The sequence below is a fragment of the Lissotriton helveticus genome, chromosome 1_1 (assembly GCF_964261635.1).
Source record: "Lissotriton helveticus chromosome 1_1, aLisHel1.1, whole genome shotgun sequence".
Classification (NCBI taxonomy): domain Eukaryota; kingdom Metazoa; phylum Chordata; class Amphibia; order Caudata; family Salamandridae; genus Lissotriton; species Lissotriton helveticus.
In genome coordinates, this window is record NC_136057.1 from 217,077,199 (window position 1) to 217,103,470 (window position 26,272).

The window sequence follows — 26,272 nt, forward strand, 5'->3', positions numbered from 1 at the left end:
TAATCGGCAGCATTATTGCTCTTGGTAAAGAACAAAGATTTGAAAATAACAGAGCAGGATAAAACAGAGTAGTAAATGTACTACTACTACTACTCACCAAGCCCGGGGACCTCTACGCCGAGCGCGTCCAGCAAGTCCCGCTCCCGGTCCATGACATCGGTCCAGCGGTGGGTGGCCTGGTTATATGTGCGCCGGACCCCAGAGATCTTGTACATGGCCCGGCACACCTTCTCCCACCGCTGGCGGCGCTCCCGGATGCCATAGCCGGTCGCGATCTTGCCGCCTCCCAGGATCGTCTTGGGGAGGCGGCGCTGGACATGGAAGATCAGTGCCGCCACTTCCTCCGCGCTAAAGATCTCCCTCGGGACCACTTGCTCCCCCCTTAAACGCCCGCACGGGAGCCGGGCACGGGGTGCGGGACCCTTCCCCTTCTCAGGGTGCTTCCCGGCTCCCTTTACCATGGTCTGGGCAGAAATAAACTTAAATGATAAAGAAGAAATAGAATAGTGAAGAAGAAAATAAAAGAGTTTAAAAAAGTAGTTTAAAAGTAACTAAAAGCTGCAGAAAACACAAAAATATAGAGCTAGAAAAATAGAGGGTTAGATAATAAGTAAAATTAGATCAAAAAAACTTCAAACAAGCAAAGGATGGCAGAGATTGAGAGAGGATAGAGAAAGCATGCCCAGAACCATAGCAATGAATGAGAAACAAGATGGCCGCGCCCGTTCACGACCGCGTGGGTAAGTTCGCGCGAGATTTTCCTTGCGAGTACGCGCGAACTTGTACTCGCGAGCAGCACACTTTGCGAGATTACACATAGCGGGCGGAAACGGAATTACGTCACGCCAACAAGATGGCCGCGCCCGTGTACGACCGATAGGGTAACTTGGCAAACGAATAGCTAGAAGCGCCTCGCGAACACGCGCAAGATCACGCGAACATACACGTCGCAACAAAAACAATTTTGTATTCGCACGTATTCGCGGCTTCCGAAATCGATCTCGCACGGATTCGCGCCCCAAATAACGCGCGAAATTGCAAAAAAAACGATTTTAGCTAAAATGAAAGCAATGAGCAGGTGCAAAAGTTCAAACTTAACATTAGTAACATTCAAGGTAGTGCTTCCTGATGGGCCCCTCCAGAGTTTGCAACAATTCTATGACCCTGCTATGACCCAAACAGCAGGCTCATAGAATAGCACCATAAAGGTCCTGTAAAAAAAAAATTTCACTGCAACAAAAAGCAAATTACAGATAAGGAAGGAAGCAGGTGCCAGCCAGACTGGAACTTTCAAAATTACTGACACATTAATGAAACACAAATTAATTGATGGCAGTTGAAGAAGGGCAGGTGTGCTAGCTTTTTTCAACCACCATAATCTACAGTAATAAATAAACCTAATAGGTGCCTGTGAGGATGTACTAGAGGGTGGCATGGGTGTCCCAGAGGGTGGCAGTGGTGAAACAGAGGGTGCTGTGAACCTGTGATGATAAACCAGACGTAGAAACAACATAGTCGCGGCCGTTGCAAGCTGAAAAGTAAGTTCGCAATTGCGAACTTGTCCCAAAATCGGCGCGAACACGCGCCAACACAAAAAACGGAAAAATCCGCAAGTCCGCTAGAGTTCGCGGATCTTCGCGGATTGCGAATCCGTAAATACGCAAGTTCGCGGATTGCCAATCCGCAAAATCCGCCCATGCTTAGCTGGTACCCCTCCGTCCAGCAATCCGGCCGGGGGTCCGGGGCGCCCGGGACGGAGGGTCCACCGGGGGCCCAGGGGAGGCTCTCCCCGGCCCGGCCTAGGGTTCGGAAAGCCGGGACTGGGGCCGGGGACCGGGCCCGGGGCTTGAGCCCCGTCCGGCAGGGCCCAGTGGTGCGGGAATCCCCCCTCCGTCCTGCAAGCCGGCCGGGGGTCGGAGGCGCCCGGGACGGAGGGTCCATCAGGGCCCGGGGAGGCCTGAAGCCCCGGAGCCCTGCAGCCCCAGAGACCTGCAGCTTTGCAGCCCCCGGAACCCTGCAGCCCCAGAGCCCTGCAGCTCCGGGGCAGGCAGATTGGCGTCATTTTGGTCCCGGCCATCTGGTCGCCCCTCTCGCCTCGGCCATCTGGTCGCCCTGGAAGTCATGATGAGGTGCCATTCGCCTCCCGGATCCCAGCGAGGGCTCCAGGAGGTCGGGTACTTTCGCGCCTTGGGTCCCCTCTGTCACCTCGTGTGCACAGATTGCAAGAAAGTCAGGTAATTTCCCTCCGGATTACTAGGGACAGGGTACGCCCGGACACCCCTCCAAGGTTGGTGGTTCTCTGCTAGGGGGACCAGATGGGCTATGCCTGGGTAACACCTCCCTAGGCCACCCGGGGCTTCCTTCCTCCAGGCCAACGGCTTGTCAAATTGCCCAGGACGGGCTCCATGGCTCTTGGGCAGCCGTCCCCCGGGCGTCCGGGGCTCCATCCCTGCCGATGGCATGGAAAAGTGCCCGGGACGGGCTCCATACGTCCCGGGCAGTCCTCCCCCGGGCGTCCGGGGCACCCATCTCCAGGAGGCCAACCGCATGGCAAAGTACCCGGGACGGGCTCCATGGGTCCCGGGCAGTCCTCCCCCAGGCATCCGGGGCTTCCATCTCCAGGCCAACGGCAGGTCAAAGTGCCCAGGACGGGCTCCACGGGTCCCTGGCAGTCCTCCCCCACCGGGCGTCCGGGGCTCCCTTCCCCAGGCCAACGGCATGCCAGAGTGCCCAGGACGGGCTCCACGAGTCCCGGGCGTCCGGGGCTCCCTTCCCCGGGACACCGGCTTGTCAGAGTGCCCATGACGGGCTCCACGGGTCCCGGGTATCTGGGACTCCCTTCCCTGGGCCAACGGCATGCCGGAGTTCCCAGGACAGGCTCCACGGGTCCCGGGCGTCCGGGGCTCCCTTCCCCGGTCCGACGGCTTGTCAGAGTGCCCAGGACGGGCTCCACGGCTCCCGGGCGTCCGGGGTTCCCTTCCCCGGGTCAGCGGCATGTCAGAGTGCCCAGGACGAGTTCCACGGGTCCCGGGCAGTCCTCCCCCGGGCGTCCGGGGCTCCCTTCCCCGGGCCGTCGGCAGGCCAGAGTGCCCAGGACGGGCTCCATGGGTCCCGGGCAGTCCTCCCCCCGGGCGTCCGGGGCTCCCTTCCCCGGGCAGACGGCAGGTCAGAGTGCCCAGGACGGGCTCCATGGGTCCCGGGCAGTCCTCCCCCCGGGCGTCCGGGGCTCCCTTCCCCGGGCAGACGGCAGGTCAGAGTGACCAGGATGGGCTCCACGGGTCCCGGGCAGTCCTCTCCCGGGCGTACGTGGTTGTCCGACAGATTCGGGCAGATGTGCTTTTACGAACCGGATCGGAATCGGCCCAAATAATAATAATAATAATAATCCACATTTGTAAGGCGCACAATCACCCGTAAGGGTCTCTAGGCGCTAGGGGCCGTTGGGAAGATTAAGCAAGCTATTGCCCAGAGTCACATGGTGCTGGGCTAATCTGCCGCCGGTGCCGGGGATCGAACCGTGATCCCCAGATTCCGGAGTCAGCCGCCCTAGCCGCGGCGCCAGCTATTTCCCAGAGTCACGTGGTGCTGGGCTAATCTGCGGCCGGTGCCGGGGATCGAACCCTGATCTCTGGGATGCTCGAGGGTTACTACGCGCTCTACAAAAACCTTAAATAAAAAAATCTCCAGATTCCGGAGTCAGCCGCCCTAGCCGCGGCGCCAGCTATTTCCCAGAGTCACCTGGTGCTGGGCTAATCTGCCGCCGGTGCCGGGGATCGAACCGTGATCTCCAGATTCCGGAGTCAGCCTCCCTAGCCGCGGCGCCAGCTATTTCCCAGAGTCACGTGGTGCTGGGCTAATCTGCGGCCGGTGCCGGGGATCGAACCCTGATCTCTGGGATGCTCGAGGGTTACTACGCGCTCTACAAAAACCTTAAATAAAAAAATCTCCAGATTCCGGAGTCAGCCGCCCTAGCCGCGGCGCCAGCTATTTCCCAGAGTCACCTGGTGCTGGGCTAATCTGCCGCCGGTGCCGGGGATCGAACCGTGATCCCCAGATGGGGATATCCCAAAAATCTGGCATGGATACGGCCCGCCAGAACTGGTTTGGGCACCCCTGCTCTACCGACTGAGCTATCCAGGCTCTGCTATACTCTGTCTTAAAATCAGCTAAACAAATGTGGACGTACACTGACCTACACTCTATGTATTAATATGGTTACATATATTAGCAATCAAATTTGTAGAGTTTAATAACAAATTGATGTTTTAACCCCTTCCATGCTCATGACGAGCTCAGCTCTTCGTGCAGTACACTTGTCGTGTGCTTATGACGAGCTGAGCTCGTCATGAACAATGGATTTACAGATCATTCAGCACAGGAGGAAAATCTCCTGTAGCATTGAAGGTGTTAAGCATTTGAAATTTCAGCAGCACACGTAATCCATTTTAAATCCTGAAATTTGTACTATCTCATTTTCGGCTGACTTAGAAATCATGTGTCTAAAATGACATTGTGAAATCAATAAAGTGCCAAATACTATTACTACCTACTAAATTACATACATTTTCAGCAGTATCTTTGGGAATTTCCTCTTGGGCATAGATTATGCAATGTTTTCAAAGCAAACAGTCTCTGTTTAAGTAGACTTTCTTTCACTGCCATTTTGGTAAATGTTTCTGGTGATGCAGACGCAGGCATTGCTTGTTACTGTTTCAATTAGTTATAAAATAAGAGGAGGGATAAAATTGACCCAGCTGGTGTTTGAACACAAAGCCTTTGAATGCTTTTGCTACATTCGTCTAGGACTCCAAGCCGCTATCCATTGCACTAGAGATCCGACCTGATTCAACACGGTGATCAGAGATTCACAAATAAAAAGATGACCTATCAGCTGTTGACCAACTTTATCAAGTTAATCGGACACTACCTTACATTTTGAACATTGAATTGGGTAAAAGATAATCAACAAACTACATGATACAGTTTGGGTAAGTCTTCTTAACCCTTGTCAAAGAATGTAGAAGACAGATGGGTATGTAATGACTTGATTAAGACTTTTTTGAAACATCTCTAATAGGACTCCCCATTCATTGGATCCTGAAAAGAGTATGCAATTGATATACCTTTTCTTTAACCAAGCCGCCTGAACAGGGACTTGAACCCTGGGCCCTCAGATTAAAAGTCTGATGCTCTCCCGACTGAGCTATCCAGGCTCGGAGAGAGCGCTCCACAAAATGACCTTATCAACATTTGGAAGTGTCCCAACTATCACTACGTTTCTTAAGATGGTTGCCGGTATTAAGTACTGAATACGCGGAATATAATAATGAATTGGTACTTCAAGCATTTGAAATCTCTTCAGTAAATTTAACCTTATTGTAAGTCCTGAAATTGCTACTATCTCATTTTTTTTGCTGACTTAGAATTCATATGTTTTTATTGACATTGTAAAATTAAGGAAGGGCCCAAAATCTTACTTCTGAGTAAATTACATTTTCATAAGTACAGCTGCCAATTTCCTCTTCTGCAAAGATTGCGTAACTTGAATAGTATCTATTTAAAATAGACTTCCTTTCACTGCCCTTTTTGGTGAAGCAGAAGCATGCATGCACTGTTTATTACTCTTTTAAACAGTTATGAAATAAATAGGGATAAAAGTGACTCTGGTGGGATTCGAACCCACAACCTTTGAATATCTTTTTTACATTCACCTAGAAGTCCAATGCGCTATCCATTGCGCCACAGAGCCAATACACTCTGATGAGGTGCAGAGATATTCTGAAATGAAATAATGTTGATCAGCTTTATAAAGTTCATTTGATACTATAACCATGGATTTATTTTGAATATTGAATTGGGGAAATTATATTCACCGTCTCAAGTTACATGATACCTTAGGTAAGTCTACGTACGACTTAAGTTTAGTCAAATGGCACATGATATATGAGGCAGATGTGCATTTCACAACTCCATGAAAGACGTTTTTGCAATTTTAGTAATGGAATATCTTATTCGTCATGCAGGGGAACACAAAAAGAGCATCCAATTAGAGTAATTTTTCTTTAAAGGAAGCAACCGCCTGAACAGGGACTTGAACCCTGGACCCTCAGATTAAAAGTCTGATGCTCTACCGACTGAGCTATCCAGGCTCTGCTATACTCTGTCTTAAAATCAGCTAAACAAATGTGGATGTACACTGACCTACACTCTGTGTATTAATATGGTTACATATATTAGCAATCAAATTTGTAGAGTTTAATAACAAATTGATGTTTTAACCCCTTCCATGCTCATGACGAGCTCAGCTCGTCGTGCAGTACACTTGTCGTGTGCTTATGACGAGCTGAGCTCGTCATGAACAATGGATTTACAGATCATTCAGCACAGGAGGAAAATCTCCTGTAGCATTGAAGGTGTTAAGCATTTGAAATTTCAGCAGCACACGTAATCCATTTTAAATCCTGAAATTGGTACTATCTCATTTTCGGCTGACTTAGAAATCATGTGTCTAAAATGACCTTGTGAAATCAATAAAGTGCCAAATACTATTACTACCTACTAAATTACATACATTTTCAGCAGTTTCTTTGGGAACTTCCTCTTGGGCATAGATTATGCAATGTTTTCAAAGCAAACAGTCTCTGTTTAAGTAGACTTTCTTTCACTGCCATTTTGGTAAATGTTTCTGGTGATGCAGACGCAGGCATTGCTTGTTACTGTTTCAATTAGTTATAAAATAAGAGGAGGGATAAAATTGACCCAGCTGGTGTTTGAACACAAAGCCTTTGAATGCTTTTGCTACATTCGTCTAGGACTCCAAGCCGCTATCCATTGCACTAGAGATCCGACCTGATTCAACACGGTGATCAGAGATTCACAAATAAAAAGATGACCTATCAGCTGTTGACCAACTTTATCAAGTTAATCGGACACTACCTTACATTTTGAACATTGAATTGGGTAAAAGATAATCAACAAACTACATGATACAGTTTGGGTAAGTCTTCTTAACCCTTGTCAAAGAATGTAGAAGACAGATGGGTATGTAATGACTTGATTAAGACTTTTTTTAAACATCTCTAATAGGACTCCCCATTCATTGGATCCTGAAAAGAGTATGCAATTGATATACCTTTTCTTTAACCAAGCCGCCTGAACAGGGACTTGAACCCTGGGCCCTCAGATTAAAAGTCTGATGCTCTCCCGACTGAGCTATCCAGGCTCGGACAGGTCACTCCACAAAATGACCTTATCAACATTTGGAAGTGTCCCAACTATCACTACGTTTCTTAAGATGGTTGCCGGTATTAAGTACTGAATACGCGGAATATAATAATGAATTGGTACTTCAAGCATTTGAAATCTCTTCAGTAAATGTAACCTTATTGTAAGTCCTGAAATTGCTACTATCTCATTTTTTTTGCTGACTTAGAATTCATATGTTTTTATTGACATTGTAAAATTAAGGAAGGGCCCAAAATCTTACTTCTGAGTAAATTACATTTTCATAAGTACAGCTGCCAATTTCCTCTTCTGCAAAGATTGCGTAACTTGAATAGTATCTATTTAAAATAGACTTCCTTTCACTGCCCTTTTTGGTGAAGCAGAAGCATGCATGCACTGTTTATTACTCTTTTAAACAGTTATGAAATAAATAGGGATAAAACTGACTCTGGTGGGATTCGAACCCACAACCTTTGAATATCTTTTTTACATTCACCTAGAAGTCCAATGCGCTATCCATTGCGCCACAGAGCCAATACACTCTGATGAGGTGCAGAGATATTCTGAAATGAAATAATGTTGATCAGCTTTATAAAGTTCATTTGATACTATAACCATGGATTTATTTTGAATATTGAATTGGGGAAATTATATTCACCGTCTCAAGTTACATGATACCTTAGGTAAGTCTACGTACGACTTAAGTTTAGTCAAATGGCACATGATATATGAGGCAGATGTGCATTTCACAACTCCATGAAAGACGTTTTTGCAATTTTAGTAATGGAATATCTTATTCGTCATGCAGGGGAACACAAAAAGAGCATCCAATTAGAGTAATTTTTCTTTAAAGGAAGCAACCGCCTGAACAGGGACTTGAACCCTGGACCCTCAGATTAAAAGTCTGATGCTCTACCGACTGAGCTATCCAGGCTCTGCTATACTCTGTCTTAAAATCAGCTAAACAAATGTGGATGTACACTGACCTACACTCTGTGTATTAATATGGTTACATATATTAGCAATCAAATTTGTAGAGTTTAATAACAAATTGATGTTTTAACCCCTTCCATGCTCATGACGAGCTCAGCTCGTCGTGCAGTACACTTGTCGTGTGCTTATGACGAGCTGAGCTCGTCATGAACAATGGATTTACAGATCATTCAGCACAGGAGGAAAATCTCCTGTAGCATTGAAGGTGTTAAGCATTTGAAATTTCAGCAGCACACGTAATCCATTTTAAATCCTGAAATTGGTACTATCTCATTTTCGGCTGACTTAGAAATCATGTGTCTAAAATGACCTTGTGAAATCAATAAAGTGCCAAATACTATTACTACCTACTAAATTACATACATTTTCAGCAGTTTCTTTGGGAACTTCCTCTTGGGCATAGATTATGCAATGTTTTCAAAGCAAACAGTCTCTGTTTAAGTAGACTTTCTTTCACTGCCATTTTGGTAAATGTTTCTGGTGATGCAGACGCAGGCATTGCTTGTTACTGTTTCAATTAGTTATAAAATAAGAGGAGGGATAAAATTGACCCAGCTGGTGTTTGAACACAAAGCCTTTGAATGCTTTTGCTACATTCGTCTAGGACTCCAAGCCGCTATCCATTGCACTAGAGATCCGACCTGATTCAACACGGTGATCAGAGATTCACAAATAAAAAGATGACCTATCAGCTGTTGACCAACTTTATCAAGTTAATCGGACACTACCTTACATTTTGAACATTGAATTGGGTAAAAGATAATCAACAAACTACATGATACAGTTTGGGTAAGTCTTCTTAACCCTTGTCAAAGAATGTAGAAGACAGATGGGTATGTAATGACTTGATTAAGACTTTTTTGAAACATCTCTAATAGGACTCCCCATTCATTGGATCCTGAAAAGAGTATGCAATTGATATACCTTTTCTTTAACCAAGCCGCCTGAACAGGGACTTGAACCCTGGGCCCTCAGATTAAAAGACTGATGCTCTCCCGACTGAGCTATCCAGGCTCGGAGAGGCCGCTCCACAAAATGACCTTATCAACATTTGGAAGTGTCCCAACTATCACTACGTTTCTTAAGATGGTTGCCGGTATTAAGTACTGAATACGCGGAATATAATAATGAATTGGTACTTCAAGCATTTGAAATCTCTTCAGTAAATTTAACCTTATTGTAAGTCCTGAAATTGCTACTATCTCATTTTTTTTGCTGACTTAGAAGTCATATGTTTTTATTGACATTGTAAAATTAAGGAAGGGCCCAAAATCTTACTTCTGAGTAAATTACATTTTCATAAGTACAGCTGCCAATTTCCTCTTCTGCAAAGATTGCGTAATTTGAATAGTATCTATTTAAAATAGACTTCCTTTCACTGTCCTTTTTGGTGAAGCAGAAGCATGCATGCACTGTTTATTACTCTTTTAAACAGTTATGAAATAAATAGGGATAAAACTGACTCTGGTGGGATTCGAACCCACAACCTTTGAATATCTTTTTTACATTCACCTAGAAGTCCAATGCGCTATCCATTGCGCCACAGAGCCAATACGCTCTGATTAGGTGCAGAGATATTCTGAAATGAAATAATGTTGATCAGCTTTATAAAGTTCATTTGATACTATAACCATGGATTTATTTTGAATATTGAATTGGGGAAATTATATTCACCGTCTCAAGTTACATGATACCTTAGGTAAGTCTACGTACGACTTAAGTTTAGTCAAATGGCACATGATATATGAGGCAGATGTGCATTTCACAACTCCATGAAAGACGTTTTTGCAATTTTAGTAATGGAATATCTTATTCGTCATGCAGGGGAACACAAAAAGAGCATCCAATTAGAGTAATTTTTCTTTAAAGGAAGCAACCGCCTGAACAGGGACTTGAACCCTGGACCCTCAGATTAAAAGTCTGATGCTCTACCGACTGAGCTATCCAGGCTCTGCTATACTCTGTCTTAAAATCAGCTAAACAAATGTGGACGTACACTGACCTACACTCTATGTATTAATATGGTTACATATATTAGCAATCACATTTGTAGAGTTTAATAACAAATTGATGTTTTAACCCCTTCCATGCTCATGACGAGCTCAGCTCTTCGTGCAGTACACTTGTCGTGTGCTTATGACGAGCTGAGCTCGTCATGAACAATGGATTTACAGATCATTCAGCACAGGAGGAAAATCTCCTGTAGCATTGAAGGTGTTAAGAATTTGAAATTTCAGCAGCACACGTAATCCATTTTAAATCCTGAAATTTGGACTATCTCATTTTCGGCTGACTTAGAAATCATGTGTCTAAAATGACATTGTGAAATCAATAAAGTGCCAAATACTATTACTACCTACTAAATTACATTTTCAGCAGTATCTTTGGGAATTTCCTCTTGGGCATAGATTATGCAATGTTTTCAAAGCAAACAGTCTCTGTTTAAGTAGACTTTCTTTCACTGCCATTTTGGTAAATGTTTCTGGTGATGCAGACGCAGGCATTGCTTGTTACTGTTTCAATTAGTTATAAAATAAGAGGAGGGATAAAATTGACCCAGCTGGTGTTTGAACACAAAGCCTTTGAATGCTTTTGCTACATTCGTCTAGGACTCCAAGCCGCTATCCATTGCACTAGAGATCCGACCTGATTCAACACGGTGATCAGAGATTCACAAATAAAAAGATGACCTATCAGCTGTTGACCAACTTTATCAAGTTAATCGGACACTACCTTACATTTTGAACATTGAATTGGGTAAAAGATAATCAACAAACTACATGATACAGTTTGGGTAAGTCTTCTTAACCCTTGTCAAAGAATGTAGAAGACAGATGGGTATGTAATGACTTGATTAAGACTTTTTTGAAACATCTCTAATAGGACTCCCCATTCATTGGATCCTGAAAAGAGTATGCAATTGATATACCTTTTCTTTAACCAAGCCGCCTGAACAGGGACTTGAACCCTGGGCCCTCAGATTAAAAGTCTGATGCTCTCCCGACTGAGCTATCCAGGCTCGGAGAGGTCACTCCACAAAATGACCTTATCAACATTTGGAAGTGTCCCAACTATCACTACGTTTCTTAAGATGGTTGCCGGTATTAAGTACTGAATACGCGGAATATAATAAGGAATTGGCACTTCAAGCATTTGAAATCTCTTCAGTAAATTTAACCTTATTGTAAGTCCTGAAATTGCTACTATCTCATTTTTTTTGCTGACTTAGAAGTCATATGTTTTTATTGACATTGTAAAATTAAGGAAGGGCCCAAAATCTTACTTCTGAGTAAATTACATTTTCATAAGTACAGCTGCCAATTTCCTCTTCTGCAAAGATTGCGTAATTTGAATAGTATCTATTTAAAATAGACTTCCTTTCACTGCCCTTTTTGGTGAAGCAGAAGCATGCATGCACTGTTTATTACTCTTTTAAACAGTTATGAAATAAATAGGGATAAAACTGACTCTGGTGGGATTCGAACCCACAACCTTTGAATATCCTTTTTACATTCACCTAGAAGTCCAATGCGCTATCCATTGCGCCACAGAGCCAATACGCTCTGATTAGGTGCAGAGATATTCTGAAATGAAATAATGTTGATCAGCTTTATAAAGTTCATTTGATACTATAACCATGGATTTATTTTGAATATTGAATTGGGGAAATTATATTCACCGTCTCAAGTTACATGATACCTTAGGTAAGTCTACGTACGACTTAAGTTTAGTCAAATGGCACATGATATATGAGGCAGATGTGCATTTCACAACTCCATGAAAGACGTTTTTGCAATTTTAGTAATGGAATATCTTATTCGTCATGCAGGGGAACACAAAAAGAGCATCCAATTAGAGTAATTTTTCTTTAAAGGAAGCAACCGCCTGAACAGGGACTTGAACCCTGGACCCTCAGATTAAAAGTCTGATGCTCTACCGACTGAGCTATCCAGGCTCTGCTATACTCTGTCTTAAAATCAGCTAAACAAATGTGGACGTACACTGACCTACACTCTATGTATTAATATGGTTACATATATTAGCAATCAAATTTGTAGAGTTTAATAACAAATTGATGTTTTAACCCCTTCCATGCTCATGACGAGCTCAGCTCTTCGTGCAGTACACTTGTCGTGTGCTTATGACGAGCTGAGCTCGTCATGAACAATGGATTTACAGATCATTCAGCACAGGAGGAAAATCTCCTGTAGCATTGAAGGTGTTAAGCATTTGAAATTTCAGCAGCACACGTAATCCATTTTAAATCCTGAAATTTGTACTATCTCATTTTCGGCTGACTTAGAAATCATGTGTCTAAAATGACATTGTGAAATCAATAAAGTGCCAAATACTATTACTACCTACTAAATTACATTTTCAGCAGTATCTTTGGGAATTTCCTCTTGGGCATAGATTATGCAATGTTTTCAAAGCAAACAGTCTCTGTTTAAGTAGACTTTCTTTCACTGCCATTTTGGTAAATGTTTCTGGTGATGCAGATGCAGGCATTGCTTGTTACTGTTTCAATTACTTATAAAATAAGAGGAGGGATAAAATTGACCCAGCTGGTGTTTGAACACAAAGCCTTTGAATGCTTTTGCTACATTCGTCTAGGACTCCAAGCCGCTATCCATTGCACTAGAGATCCGACCTGATTCAACACGGTGATCAGAGATTCACAAATAAAAAGATGACCTATCAGCTGTTGACCAACTTTATCAAGTTAATCGGACACTACCTTACATTTTGAACATTGAATTGGGTAAAAGATAATCAACAAACTACATGATACAGTTTGGGTAAGTCTTCTTAACCCTTGTCAAAGAATGTAGAAGACAGATGGGTATGTAATGACTTGATTAAGACTTTTTTGAAACATCTCTAATAGGACTCCCCATTCATTGGATCCTGAAAAGAGTATGCAATTGATATACCTTTTCTTTAACCAAGCCGCCTGAACAGGGACTTGAACCCTGGGCCCTCAGATTAAAAGACTGATGCTCTCCCGACTGAGCTATCCAGGCTCGGAGAGGCCGCTCCACAAAATGACCTTATCAACATTTGGAAGTGTCCCAACTATCACTACGTTTCTTAAGATGGTTGCCGGTATTAAGTACTGAATACGCGGAATATAATAATGAATTGGTACTTCAAGCATTTGAAATCTCTTCAGTAAATTTAACCTTATTGTAAGTCCTGAAATTGCTACTATCTCATTTTTTTTGCTGACTTAGAAGTCATATGTTTTTATTGACATTGTAAAATTAAGGAAGGGCCCAAAATCTTACTTCTGAGTAAATTACATTTTCATAAGTACAGCTGCCAATTTCCTCTTCTGCAAAGATTGCGTAATTTGAATAGTATCTATTTAAAATAGACTTCCTTTCACTGTCCTTTTTGGTGAAGCAGAAGCATGCATGCACTGTTTATTACTCTTTTAAACAGTTATGAAATAAATAGGGATAAAACTGACTCTGGTGGGATTCGAACCCACAACCTTTGAATATCTTTTTTACATTCACCTAGAAGTCCAATGCGCTATCCATTGCGCCACAGAGCCAATACGCTCTGATTAGGTGCAGAGATATTCTGAAATGAAATAATGTTGATCAGCTTTATAAAGTTCATTTGATACTATAACCATGGATTTATTTTGAATATTGAATTGGGGAAATTATATTCACCGTCTCAAGTTACATGATACCTTAGGTAAGTCTACGTACGACTTAAGTTTAGTCAAATGGCACATGATATATGAGGCAGATGTGCATTTCACAACTCCATGAAAGACGTTTTTGCAATTTTAGTAATGGAATATCTTATTCGTCATGCAGGGGAACACAAAAAGAGCATCCAATTAGAGTAATTTTTCTTTAAAGGAAGCAACCGCCTGAACAGGGACTTGAACCCTGGACCCTCAGATTAAAAGTCTGATGCTCTACCGACTGAGCTATCCAGGCTCTGCTATACTCTGTCTTAAAATCAGCTAAACAAATGTGGACGTACACTGACCTACACTCTATGTATTAATATGGTTACATATATTAGCAATCACATTTGTAGAGTTTAATAACAAATTGATGTTTTAACCCCTTCCATGCTCATGACGAGCTCAGCTCTTCGTGCAGTACACTTGTCGTGTGCTTATGACGAGCTGAGCTCGTCATGAACAATGGATTTACAGATCATTCAGCACAGGAGGAAAATCTCCTGTAGCATTGAAGGTGTTAAGCATTTGAAATTTCAGCAGCACACGTAATCCATTTTAAATCCTGAAATTTGGACTATCTCATTTTCGGCTGACTTAGAAATCATGTGTCTAAAATGACATTGTGAAATCAATAAAGTGCCAAATACTATTACTACCTACTAAATTACATTTTCAGCAGTATCTTTGGGAATTTCCTCTTGGGCATAGATTATGCAATGTTTTCAAAGCAAACAGTCTCTGTTTAAGTAGACTTTCTTTCACTGCCATTTTGGTAAATGTTTCTGGTGATGCAGACGCAGGCATTGCTTGTTACTGTTTCAATTAGTTATAAAATAAGAGGAGGGATAAAATTGACCCAGCTGGTGTTTGAACACAAAGCCTTTGAATGCTTTTGCTACATTCGTCTAGGACTCCAAGCCGCTATCCATTGCACTAGAGATCCGACCTGATTCAACACGGTGATCAGAGATTCACAAATAAAAAGATGACCTATCAGCTGTTGACCAACTTTATCAAGTTAATCGGACACTACCTTACATTTTGAACATTGAATTGGGTAAAAGATAATCAACAAACTACATGATACAGTTTGGGTAAGTCTTCTTAACCCTTGTCAAAGAATGTAGAAGACAGATGGGTATGTAATGACTTGATTAAGACTTTTTTGAAACATCTCTAATAGGACTCCCCATTCATTGGATCCTGAAAAGAGTATGCAATTGATATACCTTTTCTTTAACCAAGCCGCCTGAACAGGGACTTGAACCCTGGGCCCTCAGATTAAAAGTCTGATGCTCTCCCGACTGAGCTATCCAGGCTCGGAGAGGGCACTCCACAAAATGACCTTATCAACATTTGGAAGTGTCCCAACTATCACTACGTTTCTTAAGATGGTTGCCGGTATTAAGTACTGAATACGCGGAATATAATAATGAATTGGCACTTCAAGCATTTGAAATCTCTTCAGTAAATTTAACCTTATTGTAAGTCCTGAAATTGCTACTATCTCATTTTTTTTGCTGACTTAGAATTCATATGTTTTTATTGACATTGTAAAATTAAGGAAGGGCCCAAAATCTTACTTCTGAGTAAATTACATTTTCATAAGTACAGCTGCCAATTTCCTCTTCTGCAAAGATTGCGTAACTTGAATAGTATCTATTTAAAATAGACTTCCTTTCACTGCCCTTTTTGGTGAAGCAGAAGCATGCATGCACTGTGTATTACTCTTTTAAACAGTTATGAAATAAATAGGGATAAAACTGACTCTGGTGGGATTCGAACCCACAACCTTTGAATATCTTTTTTACATTCACCTAGAAGTCCAATGCGCTATCCATTGCGCCACAGAGCCAATACACTCTGATGAGGTGCAGAGATATTCTGAAATGAAATAATGTTGATCAGCTTTATAAAGTTCATTTGATACTATAACCATGGATTTATTTTGAATATTGAATTGGGGAAATTATATTCACCGTCTCAAGTTACATGATACCTTAGGTAAGTCTACGTACGACTTAAGATTAGGCAAATGGCACATGATATATGAGGCAGATGTGCATTTCACAACTCCATGAAAGACGTTTTTGCAATTTTAGTAATGGAATATCTTATTCGTCATGCAGGGGAACACAAAAAGAGCATCCAATTAGAGTAATTTTTCTTTAAAGGAAGCAACCGCCTGAACAGGGACTTGAACCCTGGACCCTCAGATTAAAAGTCTGATGCTCTACCGACTGAGCTATCCAGGCTCTGCTATACTCTGTCTTAAAATCAGCTAAACAAATGTGGACGTACACTGACCTACACTCTGTGTATTAATATGGTTACATATATTAGCAATCAAATTTGTAGAGTTTAATAACAAATTGATGTTTTAACCCCTTCCATGCTCATGACGAGCTCAGCTCGTCGTGCAGTACACTTGTCGTGTGCTTATGACGAGCTCAGCTCGTCATGAACAATGGATTTACAGATCATTCAGCACAGGTGGAAAATCTCCTGTAGCATTGAAGGTGTTAAGCATTTGATATTTCAGCAGCACACGTAATCCATTTTAAATCCTTAAATTTGTACTATCTCATTTTCGGCTGACTTAGAAATCATGTGTCTAAAATGACATTGTGAAATCAATAAAGTGCCAAATACTATTACTACCTACTAAATTACATTTTCAGCAGTATCTTTGGGAATTTCCTCTTGGGCATAGATTATGCAATGTTTTCAAAGCAAACAGTCTCTGTTTAAGTAGACTTTCTTTCACTGCCATTTTGGTAAATGTTTCTGGTGATGCAGACGCAGGCATTGCTTGTTACTGTTTCAATTAGTTATAAAATAAGAGGAGGGATAAAATTGACCCAGCTGGTGTTTGAACACAAAGCCTTTGAATGCTTTTGCTACATTCGTCTAGGACTCCAAGCCGCTATCCATTGCACTAGAGATCCGACCTGATTCAACACGGTGATCAGAGATTCACAAATAAAAAGATGACCTATCAGCTGTTGACCAACTTTATCAAGTTAGTCGGACACTACCTTACATTTTGAACATTGAATTGGGTAAAAGATAATCAACAAACTACATGATACAGTTTGGGTAAGTCTTCTTAACCCTTGTCAAAGAATGTAGAAGACAGATGGGTATGTAATGACTTGATTAAGACTTTTTTGAAACATCTCTAATAGGACTCCCCATTCATTGGATCCTGAAAAGAGTATGCAATTGATATACCTTTTCTTTAACCAAGCCGCCTGAACAGGGACTTGAACCCTGGGCCCTCAGATTAAAAGTCTGATGCTCTCCCGACTGAGCTATCCAGGCTCGGAGAGGGCACTCCACAAAATGACCTTATCAACATTTGGAAGTGTCCCAACTATCACTACGTTTCTTAAGATGGCTGCCGGTATTAAGTACTGAATACGCGGAATATAATAATGAATTGGCACTTCAAGCATTTGAAATCTCTTCAGTAAATTTAACCTTATTGTAAGTCCTGAAATTGCTACTATCTCATTTTTTTTGCTGACTTAGAATTCATATGTTTTTATTGACATTGTAAAATTAAGGAAGGGCCCAAAATCTTACTTCTGAGTAAATTACATTTTCATAAGTACAGCTGCCAATTTCCTCTTCTGCAAAGATTGCGTAACTTGAATAGTATCTATTTAAAATAGACTTCCTTTCACTGCCCTTTTTGGTGAAGCAGAAGCATGCATGCACTGTTTATTACTCTTTTAAACAGTTATGAAATAAATAGGGATAAAACTGACTCTGGTGGGATTCGAACCCACAACCTTTGAATATCTTTTTTACATTCACCTAGAAGTCCAATGCGCTATCCATTGCGCCACAGAGCCAATACACTCTGATGAGGTGCAGAGATATTCTGAAATGAAATAATGTTGATCAGCTTTATAAAGTTCATTTGATACTATAACCATGGATTTATTTTGAATATTGAATTGGGGAAATTATATTCACCGTCTCAAGTTACATGATACCTTAGGTAAGTCTACGTACGACTTAAGTTTAGGCAAATGGCACATGATATATGAGGCAGATGTGCATTTCACAACTCCATGAAAGACGTTTTTGCAATTTTAGTAATGGAATATCTTATTCGTCATGCAGGGGAACACAAAAAGAGCATCCAATTAGAGTAATTTTTCTTTAAAGGAAGCAACCGCCTGAACAGGGACTTGAACCCTGGACCCTCAGATTAAAAGTCTGATGCTCTACCGACTGAGCTATCCAGGCTCTGCTATACTCTGTCTTAAAATCAGCTAAACAAATGTGGACGTACACTGACCTACACTCTGTGTATTAATATGGTTACATATATTAGCAATCAAATTTGTAGAGTTTAATAACAAATTGATGTTTTAACCCCTTCCATGCTCATGACGAGCTCAGCTCGTCGTGCAGTACACTTGTCGTGTGCTTATGACGAGCTCAGCTCGTCATGAACAATGAATTTACAGATCATTCAGCACAGGAGGAAAATCTCCTGTAGCATTGAAGGTGTTAAGCATTTGAAATTTCAGCAGCACACGTAATCCATTTTAAATCCTTAAATTTGTACTATCTCATTTTCGGCTGACTTAGAAATCATGTGTCTAAAATGACATTGTGAAATCAATAAAGTGCCAAATACTATTACTACCTACTAAATTACATTTTCAGCAGTATCTTTGGGAGTTTCCTCTTGGGCATAGATTATGCAATGTTTTCAAAGCAAACAGTCTCTGTTTAAGTAGACTTTCTTTCACTGCCATTTTGGTAAATGTTTCTGGTGATGCAGACGCAGGCATTGCTTGTTACTGTTTCAATTAGTTATAAAATAAGAGGAGGGATAAAATTGACCCAGCTGGTGTTTGAACACAAAGCCTTTGAATGCTTTTGCTACATTCGTCTAGGACTCCAAGCCGCTATCCATTGCACTAGAGATCCGACCTGATTCAACACGGTGATCAGAGATTCACAAATAAAAAGATGACCTATCAGCTGTTGACCAACTTTATCAAGTTAATCGGACACTACCTTACATTTTGAACATTGAATTGGGTAAAAGATAATCAACAAACTACATGATACAGTTTGGGTAAGTGTTCTTAACCCTTGTCAAAGAATGTAGAAGACAGATGGGTATGTAATGACTTGATTAAGACTTTTTTGAAACATCTCTAATAGGACTCCCCATTCATTGGATCCTGAAAAGAGTATGCAATTGATATACCTTTTCTTTAACCAAGCCGCCTGAACAGGGACTTGAACCCTGGGCCCTCAGATTAAAAGTCTGATGCTCTCCCGACTGAGCTATCCAGGCTCGGAGAGGGCGCTCCACAAAATGACCTTATCAACATTTGAAAGTGTCCCAACTATCACTACGTTTCTTAAGATGGTTGCCGGTATTAAGTACTGAATACGCGGAATATAATAATGAATTGGCACTTCAAGCATTTGAAATCTCTTCAGTAAATTTAACCTTATTGTAAGTCCTGAAATTTCTACTATCTCATTTTTTTTGCTGACTTAGAAGTCATATGTTTTTATTGACATTGTAAAATTAAGGAAGGGCCCAAAATCTTACTTCTGAGTAAATTACATTTTCATAAGTACAGCTGCCAATTTCCTCTTCTGCAAAGATTGCGTAATTTGAATAGTATCTATTTAAAATAGACTTCCTTTCACTGCCCTTTTTGGTGAAGCAGAAGCATGCATGCACTGTTTATTACTCTTTTAAACAGTTATGAAATAAATAGGGATAAAACTGACTCTGGTGGGATTCGAACCCACAACCTTTGAATATCCTTTTTACATTCACCTAGAAGTCCAATGCGCTATCCATTGCGCCACAGAGCCAATACGCTCTGATTAGGTGCAGAGATATTCTGAAATGAAATAATGTTGATCAGCTTTATAAAGTTCATTTGATACTATAACCATGGATTTATTTTGAATATTGAATTGGGGAAATTATATTCACCGTCTCAAGTTACATGATACCTTAGGTAAGTCTACGTACGACTTAAGTTTAGTCAAATGGCACATGATATATGAGGCAGATGTGCATTTCACAACTCCATGAAAGACGTTTTTGCAATTTTAGTAATGGAATATCTTATTCGTCATGCAGGGGAACACAAAAAGAGCATCCAATTAGAGTAATTTTTCTTTAAAGGAAGCAACCGCCTGAACAGGGACTTGAACATTGGACCCTCAGAATAAAAGTCTGATGCTCTACCGACTGAGCTATCCAGGCTCTGCTATACTCTGTCTTAAAATCAGCTAAACAAATGTGGACGTACACTGACCTACACTCTATGTATTAATATGGTTACATATATTAGCAATCAAATTTGTAGAGTTTAATAACAAATTGATGTTTTAACCCCTTCCATGCTCATGACGAGCTCAGCTCTTCGTGCAGTACACTTGTCGTGAGCTGAGCTCGTCATGAACAATGGATTTACAGATCATTCAGCACAGGAGGAAAATCTCCTGTAGCATTGAAGGTGTTAAGCATTTGAAATTTCAGCAGCACACGTAATCCATTTTAAATCCTGAAATTTGTACTATCTCATTTTCGGCTGACTTAGAAATCATGTGTCTAAAATGACATTGTGAAATCAATAAAGTGCCAAATACTATTACTACCTACTAAATTACATTTTCAGCAGTATCTTTGGGAATTTCCTCTTGGGCATAGATTATGCAATGTTTTCAAAGCAAACAGTCTCTGTTTAAGTAGACTTTCTTTCACTGCCATTTTGGTAAATGTTTCTGGTGATGCAGACGCAGGCATTGCTTGTTACTGTTTCAATTAGTTATAAAATAAGAGGAGGGATAAAATTGACCCAGCTGGTGTTTGAACACAAAGCCTTTGAATGCTTTTGCTACATTCGTCTAGGACTCCAAGCCGCTATCCATTGCACTAGAGATCCGACCTGATTCAACACGGTGATCAGAGATTCACAAATAAAAAGATGACCTATCAGCTGTTGACCAACTTTATCAAGTTAATCGGACACTACCTTACATTTTGAACATTGAATTGGGTAAAAGATAATCAACAAACTACATGATACAGTTTGGGTAAGTCTTCTTAACCCTTGTCAAAGAATGTAGAAGACAGATGGGTATGTAATGACTTGATTAAGACTTTTTTGAAACATCTCTAATAGGACTCCCCATTCATTGGATCCTGAAAAGAGTATGCAATTGATATACCTTTTCTTTAACCAAGCCGCCTGAACAGGGACTTGAACCCTGGGCCCTCAGATTAAAAGTCTGATGCTCTCCCGACTGAGCTATCCAGGCTCGGAGAGGGCACTCCACAAAATGACCTTATCAACATTTGGAAGTGTCCCAACTATCACTACGTTTCTTAAGATGGTTGCCGGTATTAAGTACTGAATACGCGGACTATAATAATGAATTGGTACTTCAAGCATTTGAAATCTCTTCAGTAAATTTAACCTTATTGTAAGTCCTGAAATTGCTACTATCTCATTTTTTTTGCTGACTTAGAATTCATATGTTTTTATTGACATTGTAAAATTAAGGAAGGGCCCAAAATCTTACTTCTGAGTAAATTACATTTTCATAAGTACAGCTGCCAATTTCCTCTTCTGCAAAGATTGCGTAACTTGAATAGTATCTATTTAAAATAGACTTCCTTTCACTGCCCTTTTTGGTGAAGCAGAAGCATGCATGCACTGTTTATTACTCTTTTAAACAGTTATGAAATAAATAGGGATAAAACTGACTCTGGTGGGATTCGAACCCACAACCTTTGAATATCTTTTTTACATTCACCTAGAAGTCCAATGCGCTATCCATTGCGCCACAGAGCCAATACACTCTGATGAGGTGCAGAGATATTCTGAAATGAAATAATGTTGATCAGCTTTATAAAGTTCATTTGATACTATAACCATGGATTTATTTTGAATATTGAATTGGGGAAATTATATTCACCGTCTCAAGTTACATGATACCTTAGGTAAGTCTACGTACGACTTAAGTTTAGGCAAATGGCACATGATATATGAGGCAGATGTGCATTTCACAACTCCATGAAAGACGTTTTTGCAATTTTAGTAATGGAATATCTTATTCGTCATGCAGGGGAACACAAAAAGAGCATCCAATTAGATTAATTTTTCTTCAAAGGAAGCAACCGCCTGAACAGGGACTTGAACCCTGGACCCTCAGATTAAAAGTCTGATGCTCTACCGACTGAGCTATCCAGGCTCTGCTATACTCTGTCTTAAAATCAGCTAAACAAATGTGGACGTACACTGACCTACACTCTGTGTATTAATATGGTTACATATATTAGCAATCAAATTTGTAGAGTTTAATAACAAATTGATGTTTTAACCCCTTCCATGCTCATGACGAGCTCAGCTCGTCGTGCAGTACACTTGTCGTGTGCTTATGACGAGCTCAGCTCGTCATGAACAATGGATTTACAGATCATTCAGCACAGGAGGAAAATCTCCTGTAGCATTGAAGGTGTTAAGCATTTGAAATTTCAGCAGCACACGTAATCCATTTTAAATCCTTAAATTTGTACTATCTCATTTTCGGCTGACTTAGAAATCATGTGTCTAAAATGACATTGTGAAATCAATAAAGTGCCAAATACTATTACTACCTACTAAATTACATTTTCAGCAGTATCTTTGGGAATTTCCTCTTGGGCATAGATTATGCAATGTTTTCAAAGCAAACAGTCTCCGTTTAAGTAGACTTTCTTTCACTGCCATTTTGGTAAATGTTTCTGGTGATGCAGACGCAGGCATTGCTTGTTACTGTTTCAATTAGTTATAAAATAAGAGGAGGGATAAAATTGACCCAGCTGGTGTTTGAACACAAAGCCTTTGAATGCTTTTGCTACATTCATCTAGGACTCCAAGCCGCTATCCATTGCACTAGAGATCCGACCTGATTCAACACGGTGATCAGAGATTCACAAATAAAAAGATGACCTATCAGCTGTTGACCAACTTTATCAAGTTAATCGGACACTACCTTACATTTTGAACATTGAATTGGGTAAAAGATAATCAACAAACTACATGATACAGTTTGGGTAAGTCTTCTTAACCCTTGTCAAAGAATGTAGAAGACAGATGGGTATGTAATGACTTGATTAAGACTTTTTTGAAACATCTCTAATAGGACTCCCCATTCATTGGATCCTGAAAAGAGTATGCAATTGATATACCTTTTCTTTAACCAAGCCGCCTGAACAGGGACTTGAACCCTGGGCCCTCAGATTAAAAGTCTGATGCTCTCCCGACTGAGCTATCCAGGCTCGGAGAGGTCGCTCCACAAAATGACCTTATCAACATTTGGAAGTGTCCCAACTATCACTACGTTTCTTAAGATGGTTGCCGGTATTAAGTACTGAATACGCGGAATATAATAATGAATTGGCACTTCAAGCATTTGAAATCTCTTCAGTAAATTTAACCTTATTGTAAGTCCTGAAATTGCTACTATCTCATTTTTTTTGCTGACTTAGAAGTCATATGTTTTTATTGACATTGTAAAATTAAGGAAGGGCCCAAAATCTTACTTCTGAGTAAATTACATTTTCATAAGTACAGCTGCCAATTTCCTCTTCTGCAAAGATTGCGTAATTTGAATAGTATCTATTTAAAATAGACTTCCTTTCACTGCCCTTTTTGGTGAAGCAGAAGCATGCATGCACTGTTTATTACTCTTTTAAACAGTTATGAAATAAATAGGGATAAAACTGACTCTGGTGGGATTCGAACCCACAACCTTTGAATATCTTTTTTACATTCACCTAGAAGTCCAATGCGCTATCCATTGCGCCACAGAGCCAATACGCTCTGATGAGGTGCAGAGATATTCTGAAATGAAATAATGTTGATCAGCTTTATAAAGTTCATTTGATACTATAACCATGGATTTATTTTGAATATTGAATTGGGGAAATTATATTCACCGTCTCAAGTTACATGATACCTTAGGTAAATCTACGTACGACTTAAGTTTAGTCAAATGGCACATGATATATGAGGCAGATGTGCATTTCACAACTCCATGAAAGACGTTTTTGCAATTTTAGTAATGGAATATCTTATTCGTCATGCAGGGGAACACAAAAAGAGCATCCAATTAGAGTAATTTTTCTTTAAAGGAAGCACCCGCCTGAACAGGGACTTGAACCCTGGTTCCTCAGATTAAAAGTCTGATGCTCTACCGACTGAGCTATCCAGGCTCTGCTATACTCTGTCTTAAAAACAGCTAAACAAATGTGGACGTACACTGACCTACACTCTATGTATTAATATGGTTACATATATTAGCAATCAAATTTGTAGAGTTTAATAAATTGATGTTTTAACCCCTTCCATGCTCATGACGAGCTCAGCTCGTCGTGCAGTACACTTGTCGTGTGCTTATGACGAGCTGAGCTCGTCATGAACAATGGATTTACAGATCATTCAGCACAGGAGGAAAATCTCCTGTAGCATTGAAGGTGTTAAGCATTTGAAATTTCAGCAGCACACGTAATCCATTTTAAATCCTGAAATTTGGACTATCTCATTTTCGGCTGACTTAGAAATCATGTGTCTAAAATGACATTGTGAAATCAATAAAGTGCCAAATACTATTACTACCTACTAAATTATATTTTCAGCAGTATCTTTGGGAATTTCCTCTTGGGCATAGATTATGCAATGTTTTCAAAGCAAACAGTCTCTGTTTAAGTAGACTTTCTTTCACTGCCATTTTGGTAAATGTTTCTGGTGATGCAGACGCAGGCATTGCTTGTTACTGTTTCAATTAGTTATAAAATAAGAGGAGGGATAAAATTGACCCAGCTGGTGTTTGAACACAAAGCCTTTGAATGCTTTTGCTACATTCGTCTAGGACTCCAAGCCGCTATCCATTGCACTAGAGATCCGACCTGATTCAACACGGTGATCAGAGATTCACAAATAAAAAGATGACCTATCAGCTGTTGACCAACTTTATCAAGTTAATCGGACACTACCTTACATTTTGAACATTGAATTGGGTAAAAGATAATCAACAAACTACATGATACAGTTTGGGTAAGTCTTCTTAACCCTTGTCAAAGAATGTAGAAGACAGATGGGTATGTAATGACTTGATTAAGACTTTTTTGAAACATCTCTAATAGGACTCCCCATTCATTGGATCCTGAAAAGAGTATGCAATTGATATACCTTTTCTTTAACCAAGCCGCCTGAACAGGGACTTGAACCCTGGGCCCTCAGATTAAAAGTCTGATGCTCTCCCGACTGAGCTACCCAGGCTCGGACAGGTCACTCCACAAAATGACCTTATCAACATTTGGAAGTGTCCCAACTATCACTACGTTTCTTAAGATGGTTGCCGGTATTAAGTACTGAATACGCGGAATATAATAATGAATTGGTACTTCAAGCATTTGAAATCTCTTCAGTAAATTTAACCTTATTGTAAGTCCTGAAATTGCTACTATCTCATTTTTTTTGCTGACTTAGAATTCATATGTTTTTATTGACATTGTAAAATTAAGGAAGGGCCCAAAATCTTACTTCTGAGTAAATTACATTTTCATAAGTACAGCTGCCAATTTCCTCTTCTGCAAAGATTGCGTAACTTGAATAGTATCTATTTAAAATAGACTTCCTTTCACTGCCCTTTTTGGTGAAGCAGAAGCATGCATGCACTGTTTATTACTCTTTTAAACAGTTATGAAATAAATAGGGATAAAACTGACTCTGGTGGGATTCGAACCCACAACCTTTGAATATCTTTTTTACATTCACCTAGAAGTCCAATGCGCTATCCATTGCGCCACAGAGCCAATACGCTCTGATGAGGTGCAGAGATATTCTGAAATGAAATAATGTTGATCAGCTTTATAAAGTTCATTTGATACTATAACCATGGATTTATTTTGAATATTGAATTGGGGAAATTATATTCACCGTCTCAAGTTACATGATACCTTAGGTAAATCTACGTACGACTTAAGTTTAGTCAAATGGCACATGATATATGAGGCAGATGTGCATTTCACAACTCCATGAAAGACGTTTTTGCAATTTTAGTAATGGAATATCTTATTCGTCATGCAGGGGAACACAAAAAGAGCATCCAATTAGAGTAATTTTTCTTTAAAGGAAGCACCCGCCTGAACAGGGACTTGAACCCTGGTTCCTCAGATTAAAAGTCTGATGCTCTACCGACTGAGCTATCCAGGCTCTGCTATACTCTGTCTTAAAAACAGCTAAACAAATGTGGACGTACACTGACCTACACTCTATGTATTAATATGGTTAC

The 26,272-nt window shown here is 40.6% G+C and overlaps 29 non-coding genes across 29 annotated transcripts; all 29 read right to left on the minus strand.

The window, feature by feature from the left end:
* Window positions 1–5,140: 5,140 nt before the first annotated feature.
* TRNAK-UUU (transfer RNA lysine (anticodon UUU)) lies at window positions 5,141–5,213 on the minus strand. Its single transcript has one exon. It is a non-coding gene; the product is annotated as a tRNA-Lys (tRNA).
* A 445-nt stretch (window positions 5,214–5,658) lies between these two features.
* Window positions 5,659–5,749, minus strand: TRNAR-UCU (transfer RNA arginine (anticodon UCU)). The gene is given in 2 exon segments: window positions 5,659–5,694; window positions 5,713–5,749. It is a non-coding gene; the product is annotated as a tRNA-Arg (tRNA).
* A 327-nt stretch (window positions 5,750–6,076) lies between these two features.
* On the minus strand, window positions 6,077–6,149 carry TRNAK-UUU (transfer RNA lysine (anticodon UUU)). The gene has a single exon. It is a non-coding gene; the product is annotated as a tRNA-Lys (tRNA).
* Window positions 6,150–7,149: 1,000 nt separating this feature from the next.
* On the minus strand, window positions 7,150–7,222 carry TRNAK-UUU (transfer RNA lysine (anticodon UUU)). Its single transcript has one exon. It is a non-coding gene; the product is annotated as a tRNA-Lys (tRNA).
* Window positions 7,223–7,667: 445 nt separating this feature from the next.
* Window positions 7,668–7,758, minus strand: TRNAR-UCU (transfer RNA arginine (anticodon UCU)). Its single transcript is given in 2 exon segments — window positions 7,668–7,703; window positions 7,722–7,758. It is a non-coding gene; the product is annotated as a tRNA-Arg (tRNA).
* A 327-nt stretch (window positions 7,759–8,085) lies between these two features.
* TRNAK-UUU (transfer RNA lysine (anticodon UUU)) lies at window positions 8,086–8,158 on the minus strand. Its single transcript has one exon. It is a non-coding gene; the product is annotated as a tRNA-Lys (tRNA).
* A 1,518-nt stretch (window positions 8,159–9,676) lies between these two features.
* Window positions 9,677–9,767, minus strand: TRNAR-UCU (transfer RNA arginine (anticodon UCU)). The gene is given in 2 exon segments: window positions 9,677–9,712; window positions 9,731–9,767. It is a non-coding gene; the product is annotated as a tRNA-Arg (tRNA).
* A 327-nt stretch (window positions 9,768–10,094) lies between these two features.
* Window positions 10,095–10,167, minus strand: TRNAK-UUU (transfer RNA lysine (anticodon UUU)). The gene has a single exon. It is a non-coding gene; the product is annotated as a tRNA-Lys (tRNA).
* A 996-nt stretch (window positions 10,168–11,163) lies between these two features.
* TRNAK-UUU (transfer RNA lysine (anticodon UUU)) lies at window positions 11,164–11,236 on the minus strand. Its single transcript has one exon. It is a non-coding gene; the product is annotated as a tRNA-Lys (tRNA).
* A 445-nt stretch (window positions 11,237–11,681) lies between these two features.
* On the minus strand, window positions 11,682–11,772 carry TRNAR-UCU (transfer RNA arginine (anticodon UCU)). Its single transcript is given in 2 exon segments — window positions 11,682–11,717; window positions 11,736–11,772. It is a non-coding gene; the product is annotated as a tRNA-Arg (tRNA).
* A 327-nt stretch (window positions 11,773–12,099) lies between these two features.
* On the minus strand, window positions 12,100–12,172 carry TRNAK-UUU (transfer RNA lysine (anticodon UUU)). Its single transcript has one exon. It is a non-coding gene; the product is annotated as a tRNA-Lys (tRNA).
* Window positions 12,173–13,686: 1,514 nt separating this feature from the next.
* TRNAR-UCU (transfer RNA arginine (anticodon UCU)) lies at window positions 13,687–13,777 on the minus strand. Its single transcript is given in 2 exon segments — window positions 13,687–13,722; window positions 13,741–13,777. It is a non-coding gene; the product is annotated as a tRNA-Arg (tRNA).
* Window positions 13,778–14,104: 327 nt separating this feature from the next.
* TRNAK-UUU (transfer RNA lysine (anticodon UUU)) lies at window positions 14,105–14,177 on the minus strand. Its single transcript has one exon. It is a non-coding gene; the product is annotated as a tRNA-Lys (tRNA).
* Window positions 14,178–15,173: 996 nt separating this feature from the next.
* Window positions 15,174–15,246, minus strand: TRNAK-UUU (transfer RNA lysine (anticodon UUU)). The gene has a single exon. It is a non-coding gene; the product is annotated as a tRNA-Lys (tRNA).
* A 445-nt stretch (window positions 15,247–15,691) lies between these two features.
* TRNAR-UCU (transfer RNA arginine (anticodon UCU)) lies at window positions 15,692–15,782 on the minus strand. The gene is given in 2 exon segments: window positions 15,692–15,727; window positions 15,746–15,782. It is a non-coding gene; the product is annotated as a tRNA-Arg (tRNA).
* Window positions 15,783–16,109: 327 nt separating this feature from the next.
* TRNAK-UUU (transfer RNA lysine (anticodon UUU)) lies at window positions 16,110–16,182 on the minus strand. Its single transcript has one exon. It is a non-coding gene; the product is annotated as a tRNA-Lys (tRNA).
* Window positions 16,183–17,178: 996 nt separating this feature from the next.
* TRNAK-UUU (transfer RNA lysine (anticodon UUU)) lies at window positions 17,179–17,251 on the minus strand. The gene has a single exon. It is a non-coding gene; the product is annotated as a tRNA-Lys (tRNA).
* Window positions 17,252–17,696: 445 nt separating this feature from the next.
* Window positions 17,697–17,787, minus strand: TRNAR-UCU (transfer RNA arginine (anticodon UCU)). The gene is given in 2 exon segments: window positions 17,697–17,732; window positions 17,751–17,787. It is a non-coding gene; the product is annotated as a tRNA-Arg (tRNA).
* A 327-nt stretch (window positions 17,788–18,114) lies between these two features.
* TRNAK-UUU (transfer RNA lysine (anticodon UUU)) lies at window positions 18,115–18,187 on the minus strand. The gene has a single exon. It is a non-coding gene; the product is annotated as a tRNA-Lys (tRNA).
* A 996-nt stretch (window positions 18,188–19,183) lies between these two features.
* On the minus strand, window positions 19,184–19,256 carry TRNAK-UUU (transfer RNA lysine (anticodon UUU)). Its single transcript has one exon. It is a non-coding gene; the product is annotated as a tRNA-Lys (tRNA).
* Window positions 19,257–19,701: 445 nt separating this feature from the next.
* Window positions 19,702–19,792, minus strand: TRNAR-UCU (transfer RNA arginine (anticodon UCU)). Its single transcript is given in 2 exon segments — window positions 19,702–19,737; window positions 19,756–19,792. It is a non-coding gene; the product is annotated as a tRNA-Arg (tRNA).
* Window positions 19,793–21,177: 1,385 nt separating this feature from the next.
* TRNAK-UUU (transfer RNA lysine (anticodon UUU)) lies at window positions 21,178–21,250 on the minus strand. The gene has a single exon. It is a non-coding gene; the product is annotated as a tRNA-Lys (tRNA).
* A 445-nt stretch (window positions 21,251–21,695) lies between these two features.
* Window positions 21,696–21,786, minus strand: TRNAR-UCU (transfer RNA arginine (anticodon UCU)). Its single transcript is given in 2 exon segments — window positions 21,696–21,731; window positions 21,750–21,786. It is a non-coding gene; the product is annotated as a tRNA-Arg (tRNA).
* A 327-nt stretch (window positions 21,787–22,113) lies between these two features.
* TRNAK-UUU (transfer RNA lysine (anticodon UUU)) lies at window positions 22,114–22,186 on the minus strand. Its single transcript has one exon. It is a non-coding gene; the product is annotated as a tRNA-Lys (tRNA).
* Window positions 22,187–23,182: 996 nt separating this feature from the next.
* On the minus strand, window positions 23,183–23,255 carry TRNAK-UUU (transfer RNA lysine (anticodon UUU)). The gene has a single exon. It is a non-coding gene; the product is annotated as a tRNA-Lys (tRNA).
* A 445-nt stretch (window positions 23,256–23,700) lies between these two features.
* Window positions 23,701–23,791, minus strand: TRNAR-UCU (transfer RNA arginine (anticodon UCU)). Its single transcript is given in 2 exon segments — window positions 23,701–23,736; window positions 23,755–23,791. It is a non-coding gene; the product is annotated as a tRNA-Arg (tRNA).
* Window positions 23,792–24,118: 327 nt separating this feature from the next.
* Window positions 24,119–24,191, minus strand: TRNAK-UUU (transfer RNA lysine (anticodon UUU)). Its single transcript has one exon. It is a non-coding gene; the product is annotated as a tRNA-Lys (tRNA).
* Window positions 24,192–25,702: 1,511 nt separating this feature from the next.
* TRNAR-UCU (transfer RNA arginine (anticodon UCU)) lies at window positions 25,703–25,793 on the minus strand. The gene is given in 2 exon segments: window positions 25,703–25,738; window positions 25,757–25,793. It is a non-coding gene; the product is annotated as a tRNA-Arg (tRNA).
* Window positions 25,794–26,120: 327 nt separating this feature from the next.
* On the minus strand, window positions 26,121–26,193 carry TRNAK-UUU (transfer RNA lysine (anticodon UUU)). Its single transcript has one exon. It is a non-coding gene; the product is annotated as a tRNA-Lys (tRNA).
* Between the last annotated feature and the right edge of the window lie 79 nt (window positions 26,194–26,272).